The 8,161-nt window shown below is 39.5% G+C and overlaps 1 non-coding gene across 1 annotated transcript; it reads left to right on the top strand.

Moving 5' to 3' along the window:
* The first annotated feature begins 6,959 nt into the window (after positions 1 to 6,959).
* Positions 6,960 to 7,065, top strand: LOC128578732 (U6 spliceosomal RNA). The gene has a single exon (XR_008377867.1). It is a non-coding gene; the product is annotated as a U6 spliceosomal RNA (small nuclear RNA).
* Positions 7,066 to 8,161: the final 1,096 nt, after the last annotated feature.

Below are 8,161 nucleotides of genomic sequence, written 5' to 3' on the forward strand. Positions count from 1 at the left end.
TTTGAGACACAGTCTCACTATGTTGCCCTTGGTAGAGTGCCATGGCGTCACAGTTCACAGTAACCTCAACTCCTGGGATTAAGCAATTCTTTTGCCTCATCCTCCCAAGTAGCTAGGACTACAGGCACCCACCACAACACCTGGCAATTTTTTTTTTTTTTTTGAGACAAGTGTCTCACACTATGTTGCCCTTGGTAGAGTGCCTTGGCGTTACAGCTCACAGCAACCTCAAACTCCTAGACTCAAGCAATTCTCTTGCCTCAGTCTCCCAAGTACATGGGACTACAGGTGCCAACCACAATGCCTGGCTATATTTTTGTTGCAATTGTTTAGCTGGCCCTGGCTGGGTTTGAAACCACCACCCTCGGTGTACCTGGCTGGTGCTGTAAAACTGTGCTACCAGTGACAAGCCAGCCCAGCTATTTTTTGGTTGTAGTTGTCATTGTTGTTGAGCAGGCCTGGGCCGGGTTTGAACCCACCAGCCTTGGTGTTTGTGGCCAGTGCCCTAACCACTGAGCTATGGGTGCCAAGCCTAGTAATGGTTTTTGAACTTCAACTTTTTCATTGTTGTGTAGTCCAAATCTATTGATTTTCCATGTATGATTTATTCCATTGCTTGTTTGTTTAAAAATTCCATTCTTAGTAAGTATAGTTTTTTTCGATAGTTTTAATTAACCTGGCTTATAATTTTGAAGGCAATGGATTTGTTCTACATGACTGCAAATATAGCTATAACGGCAATTTGTTTATTTTAAATATTTTATAGACAGATTTGGAACTCTTGGTTATAAAAGTAGGAGCAGCTGTAATTCCCTTTAAACAGGACCTTGTGTGGAAAGAGCAACTCTTAAGAAGTCTTTTCAGAAAAGACTTGAAATGTTGACATTTTATTGCAGTGAACAACTGTGTTGATTGAATGTTCCACATTACTCGTTTCATATTGTGTAAGAGTGCTATAACACAAGGCAACACGGCACTCAGACGGAAGGGTCCTCCAGCATTTTTACTTTGAGTATTATCTGATTATAGCCTTATTTCAGAAGAGCTCAAACAGCATTTTTTAAAGGGTGGTCAGTGGACTCCTAGCGTCGTAATCACCTGGATTACCAGTTAAAATGTAGACTTCCTAGCTCCCTCTCCAAACATACCAAATCAGATAATTTGGGACTGAAATCACACAGTCCAAGTTTTAAAAAGCACCCCAGATGATTTTGGTGTGCCCTCAGATTTGAGAATCTCTAGGCTAGAGAGGAACAGCCACGGAAGTGAGGAACAAAAAGCAAGCAAGAATGTGAGGACAATGAGGTCAAAGATAGATCTGAAACTGCTGTATCAGTCTCACTTTGTTGTCCTCAGTTGAGGGCCATGGCATCACAGCTCATGGCAACTTCAAACTCCTGAACTCAAGCAATCCTCTTGCGTCAGCCTTCCAAGTAGCTGGGTCTACAGGGGCCCACCACAACATCCAGCTATTTTTTAGAGACGGGGTCTTGCTCTTGCTCAGTCTGGTCTCAAAGTCCTGAGCTCAGGCAGTCCACACACCTCTCAGAGTGCTAGGGTTACAGGTGTGAGCCACCCTGCCCTGCCTATTTTTGTGATCCTGAATACAATGTATATGAACTATACATAGTTTTTGAAATCTGGAAAATGGAGATAAAAATGTTTACTTGAACAGTGGAGGATTAAATAAGGTATAATAAAAAAAGAACCTCGTACAATGACTGCAAGTAAATAATACATAATAACTGCCCAGTATTCTTTTTTTTTTCTTTTGAGACCAAGTTTCACTCTGTCACCTGGGCTAGAGCACAGCTGCCTGATCATAGTACACTGCAGTTTTCAACTCTTGGGCTCAAGTGATCCTCTTACCTCAGTCTCCCAGAGTAGGTGGGACTATACTTGAGTGCCACATGCCCAGCTATTTTTTTTATTATTATTTTCTGTAGAGATGGAGTCTTTCTATGTTGCCTGGGCTAGTCTGGAACTGCCGGCCTCAAGCAATTCTCCTGACTCAACCTCCTGAAGTGCTGGGATTACAAGTGTGAGGCACCAAGGTTGGTCCTAGTATTCTTTTAAATAGATTAACTGAATTTCAGGGGCCCAACATGGTGACTCATGCCTATAATCCTAGCACTTTGGGAGGTCTAGACAGGAGGATTACTGGAGGTCAGGAGTTCAAGATCAGCCTGAGCAAAAGCTAGACCTCCATCTCTACTAAACAATAGAAAAAATTAGCTGAGCAAGGTGGTGCCCACCTGTAGTCCCAGCTACTTGGTAAGCTGAGGCATGAGGAATGCCTGAGTCCACGAGTTTGGGGTTGCAGTGAGCTATGATGATGACATTTTTTTTTTTTCAGATTTCCAACTTGATTTTCTAGTATAGTGCCTAACTCCTTACTTTAGTCGTATTCTATGGGATCCTCAATTCTTCCTCACAAGTTTTAGCCTTATTTGCTTGATCTGTCTCTTCATTTTTGTTATCTTTCATGTTCTCTCCTTCCTTCCTACTTTTATTTTTAAACAAGTGACCTTCCTTTGATCTGGAATCTAGGACCACTTCTCTTTAGATTAAAAATTCTCTCCTGAGTTTGAAGTTGCTGTGAACTATAATGACACAACTGCTCTCATGCCTGGTCAACAGAGCGAGACTTTGTATCAAAAAATAAGAAAAATTTCTTTTCTTAGCCTCCTAAATACTCAATATATTCCCATAGACTTCTACTCAGAGGAATCTCTCTGAACGTGGCAACCATTTTTTTGTGTATGACACCTTCCTATTTTTTTTTTTTTTGACACAGAGTCTCACTACGTCACACTTGGTAGAGTGCTGTGGCATCACAGCTCACAGCAACCTCAAATTCTTGGGTTAAACTGATTCTCTTGCCTCAGCCTCCCAAGTAGCTAAGACTACAGGCACCACCACAACACCCAGGTATTTTTTTTTTTTTTTTGAGACAAAGCCTCAAGCTGTCATCCCGGGTAGAGTGTTGTGGCATCACAGCTCAAAGCAACCTGCAACACCTGGGCTCAAGAGATTCTCCTGCCTGCATCTCTCAAGTAGCTGGGACTACAGGTGCCTGCCACAACGCCCATTTTGTTTGTTTTTTGGTTGCAGCTATCATTGTTGTTTGGCAGGCCCTGGCTGGATTCAAACCCACCAGCTCAGGTGTATGTGGCTGGCACCTTAGCCACTTCAGCCACACCCAGCGATTTTTTTTTTTTACAGTTGTTGTTTAGCTGGCCCTGGTCAGGTTCGATCATGCAAGCCCTGGTATATGTGGCTGGTGCCATAATCACTGTGCTACAAGCTCCAAACCCCCTTCCTAATTTTTCTTATTACACATCAATTTTCCTACTGCTGTATATGACATTTTTTTTCACATCTCTGCTGCCCTCAACCTGGAGTAATATTTCTAGCCCTCCAATGTTCATCATCTTCTTCTGGCCACATTCAAGTCATTCTACAGATATGCAAAAGTATAGTGACTTAAAAATCCAATTAAAGATAGATGATGTTCCAACCAGGCTGCAGTTTTCACCACCTGACTTCAAGAGTATAATAAGAGACTTAGTTTTAGGCTTTCAAATACACTGCACTTACATTCATTATTCACTTTTTACCCCTGTAATTTAATTTTATTTAATTTAATTAAACCTTTCAATTTATCCATAGGGGCCCAAGAAATTTTTCAAGTTGTGGAGTGTTACTTACTTTTTAGAATTTGTCAGGGGGGAAAATGCCAAAACCTTTTTACTCTTTCTGCTTCCAAGTAGTCCTGGATAATAGAATTACAAAGTGGTTTTTTTTTTTTTTTTTGAGTTAATGAAAGGAAAAAGGTTCCTTTCTGATCTATTTGCTTGGAAGCCCCACACATTTGGGTATGCTCTGATTATGCTATAGGTAATGACAAAATGAAAACGGTTCATTTACAATGATTTATTCACAAAGTATTTATCAAGAACCTATTATGTACAACATAAAGTTCTGGATGAGCAGATTAAGATGACTAACTAGATGGAATCTACTCTCATGGAGTTTCTGGTTGAATAGGGGAAATAAGCCACACACACAAACAACAGCATAAAGAGATAAATGGCCTGCAAGTGGTACAGATAAAACAGAATGTATCTTAAAAGAACAGAGAGATTCCTCCAGGTTGAAAACCTCATGTCATTAGTTTCCTCCAGTGACTGACCAAATGGTATGTCAGTTTCATGGCCTCAGCCATGAGATATTAAAATTTTTCAACTCAATATGAGGAAGAAATGTGATTCAATCGTCTTAACAATGAGCGTAGTGTCATTGGATGAGGCAGCCTATGGGCACCAAAAGGCCTTGACAACTGCAGCGTGCTGTAAAGCCTTCTTTCTTTCCCTCAGGTTGTAGAAAAAAAACAGTCCTCAAAAATATTCAAGTGGAGAATTTCCAATTTTGTCCTTTAATAAACGGTTTGTTGGCATTGAATAGAATGAAAATAATGATAGGTCTCTTGCCACCAAAGCATAATGACCCTTGTGGCCTTTCTCCTCACTCTGTACCCTGTACTTTAGATGGTAAGCAGCAATTTGAGTGGCAATATTGAAAAAGATGTTAACCCTCTGTTGCCCAGCAAGTCTGAAGCACATACACAGTCTACTTTGTGCTCCCTGCACCAAGACTAATAGCAAAGCGATATTCCCGAATTTTTCCCCTTCCCCCAATTACACGGAAACAGAAAGTCTGGTATTAAAAAATACGGGGCCCGAGTAAGAAGGTAACAGACCCATGGATAGCTAGAAAACTTACCAACCTGAAACTTACTCTTACATTGATACTAACTCTGGGTAAGAATTTGGAATGTAAAATCTGTAAATAAAATTACCACCATCCTAAAACTTCTGAAAAGTAATGGAACAGTTAGGTTTCAATTTGTTTTTTTATTATCAAAGAAAAAACAATGATTTTTTTTTTCTATTCATAGCAGTGTAAGAACTTTTTGCTCCTTAAAGAATGCTAAATTATGAAAATGGACTCTAAATTTTAAATGCCACAGATGTGATGGTGTAACGCCTTATTAGGGTTGCCAGGTTTAGCAAATAAAATTACAGGATGCCCAGTTAAATTTGAGATAAACAATAATTTTTTTTTAATGTAAGTATGCCCCATGCAATATCGAGCAACCCTAACCTTAGAGCAGCAGTTCTCAACCTGTGGGTCACAACCCACAGGAACTGTATTAAAGGGTCGCGGTATTAGGAAGGTTGAGAACTACTGCCTTAGAGACTATTGCTTGATTATATAAAATTCCAGTGGGCTGGCTAATTTTTAGGAGGCAGATTTGCTTTTAGTTCTCAGGTTTTCATCTTTTCCCAGTTCTGGCTGTCTCTATAGCATGTAGGATTTCTTGTGATGAATGGAAAGATTTTCTGTGAAGAAAACTATTTATTTCATGAATGAATTATTTTAAAGTTATGCACTACTCTGCAAAAAAAAAAAAAAGTGAACAAAAAGTCTCTTTCTGGTCCCCTTTTTGTGCGGTCCCAATTGCTCTTCATTTGGTGATCTAGGTTGAATCATATGGATAAGTGCTTTAACTGTAAGTGCCTAAACCCTGTTCTGAGTAGAAAGACTCAGCCAGGATGGGGTAGAGGTTGGGGTCTGATGGGCAGGAGTAAAAGCAATGGAAACCTAGCAGAACCTCCATAGCTGACCACCTCCTTAAGTTGACCTAATTTTCATAGGCTGGATATGCACCACATGTACATATCAGTAGAGTAGGCCTAGTTCCTTATCTTGACCACATCTGTATATTGACCAGTTTGTCACATTCCCTTCGGTGGTTAGCTTATAGAACTCCAACTGTATTTAATATGAGAACATCATATGTTGTATCCTTATATTAATCTAAAATAAAATAAATAAAATGAGAACGTGGAGAACATCCAAAATGGATATGTAGCTGGATATCCCAAGTATACTGATTTGACCTTTACCAATTATATGAATGTTTTAAATTATCACATGTACTCTGAAACTGTATACATGTATTATACTACATATAGCAATTAAAAAATGAGTATGTCCTCATGTGGACTTTCTTTGAAATTAAAGAATGTCACTTCCCCACACATATCTCTCTGATGCTGTACCTGTTCTGATCATTTCAATGAACATTTTCACACTTCCATCAGAGGGTTCAAAAGTGCATGAAAAGTTGATGATTCCGCATTTAGTACTTACCAATTTTAGAAGGAGAAATACATTTTCTTTGTATTTGAATGCCCTGATATCTGCTTCCCTGATCACTTAATTACTGCTTATCTCAGAAGGAGATTAGTTCCCTTCATTCCAGGCTATCCCTAAAGGTAGATTCTAAGTATGACAAATAGTACAAATGAGCATAACATAGGCTGCTCCCTAGATTTACAATTTTTGGAGGGGAATCCTATTATGCAAACTAAACATTGTCAGAAATATTATAGATTTTTCGTAGTTGCTTTATTGTGTCATAAGAAAATCTTTTTATGAAATCCTGAGACAGCTTATTATAAAAGTTTTACCTCTATTATGACAGATATCCATTATGATGAAGTAAATTTAGAAATCATTTAAAAATTTATAGCTTCTCAAATATTTCTCATGAATTCTCCAACCATTTAAGTTAAAAAATATAATTTATCCCAGGCATGGTGGCTCAGGTCTGTAATCCTAGCACTCTGGAAGGCCAAGGCAGGTGGATTGTTTGAGCTTAGAGTTTGAGATCAGCCTGAGCAAGAGTGAGACCCCAGTCTCTACTAAAAATAGAAAAACTAGCCAGGCATAGTGCTACACTATAGTCACAGCTACTCAAGAGGCTGAGGCAAGACAATTGCTCAAGTCCAAGAGTTTGAGGTTGCTGTGAGCTATCACGCTACCACACTTTACACAGGGCCATAGAGTGAGACTCTGTCTCAAAAATAAATAAATAAATAAATAAGTAAGTGCTCGCTTTGGCAGCACATATACTAAAATGAAACAATACAGAGAAGATTACCATGGCTCTTGCTCAAGGATGGCACGCAAATTTGTGAAGCGTTCCATACTTTTCCATGAAGAAAAAACAAATAATATGATTTTATAAACTTTCTTCTTGTGGTGGTATAATCACCAATGTTTGTATGCTTGGCAAAGCACTGAATGTTTTGTGTACTATATCTTACTTGAAACTTACACCAACCCCATGAATTATACAGTGATATTCGTTTTTTTACTGTAGACACATATTCAGGTTCAGAGAAGTTAAGTGATTTGCAGAAGGACTTGCGGTAGTAGTGCCTAAGCTGCACCTAGAAATGAGTGAGAGCTCTATTTAAATCTGCCATCTCTGGAATCTTCTTAATGGGAAAACATTGGTGTTCTTCTGTTTATTATGATTATTAAATCTTTTGTTTAGCCCCCCAAACCTACAAAAGTTCAGAAATACAGCATGTCTAATATCTTAGGACACTAGAAGTTGAACAGAACTTGAGAAATTTGACAAAAGGCATCCTTAACATCATATTAATGGTAAAAAAATAAAATAAGTGAATGCTTTGCTCTTGAGGAGAGGAACCAGAGGACGTTTGTTCTCACCAATTCTTTTCAACATTGTACTAGAAGTTCTAGTCAGTGTAATAAGGCAAGAAATTAAAAGTCTTCAGATTGGTATGAAAGAAGTAAGACCATTTTTATTCACACACAACATGTTCATCTATACAGAAGATATTCTGAAGCCACACCCACTGTCTCCCTGGGCAACCACAGGAGGCCGGCAACAACCCGTGAGTAAAGGATTTGCTTGAGGTGGTACTGACTCACAGACCTGGGAAGCTCCCAGGTGGGGCTGACCCAGAGGACCGCTTTACTGAGCCTAAGACGCACCTGGACCTCAGGGGATCGTCAGTCTGTAGACAAAGGAAAGCAGCAGGATAGAACTGACAGGTAACCTAATACAAACCTGCAGGAGCAAAGACAGGGCTCTGAATCTCAAAACAGCTTTTCTTCTGCAGGGGAATTTAGCAGTTCTGTTCGGTCCTATCAGTAACATTAATCAGGGGCAGGGCTGGACCTGAGAGAACACCCCCCAACCTTCACCAAACACCCGAGGATGTCAAGCCTTGCCTCCTCCTGCTAGATAGAGGCAGAGTGCAGAGGCATGGCAGAT

Source organism: Nycticebus coucang, chromosome X, assembly GCF_027406575.1.
Source record: "Nycticebus coucang isolate mNycCou1 chromosome X, mNycCou1.pri, whole genome shotgun sequence".
Taxonomy (NCBI): domain Eukaryota; kingdom Metazoa; phylum Chordata; class Mammalia; order Primates; family Lorisidae; genus Nycticebus; species Nycticebus coucang.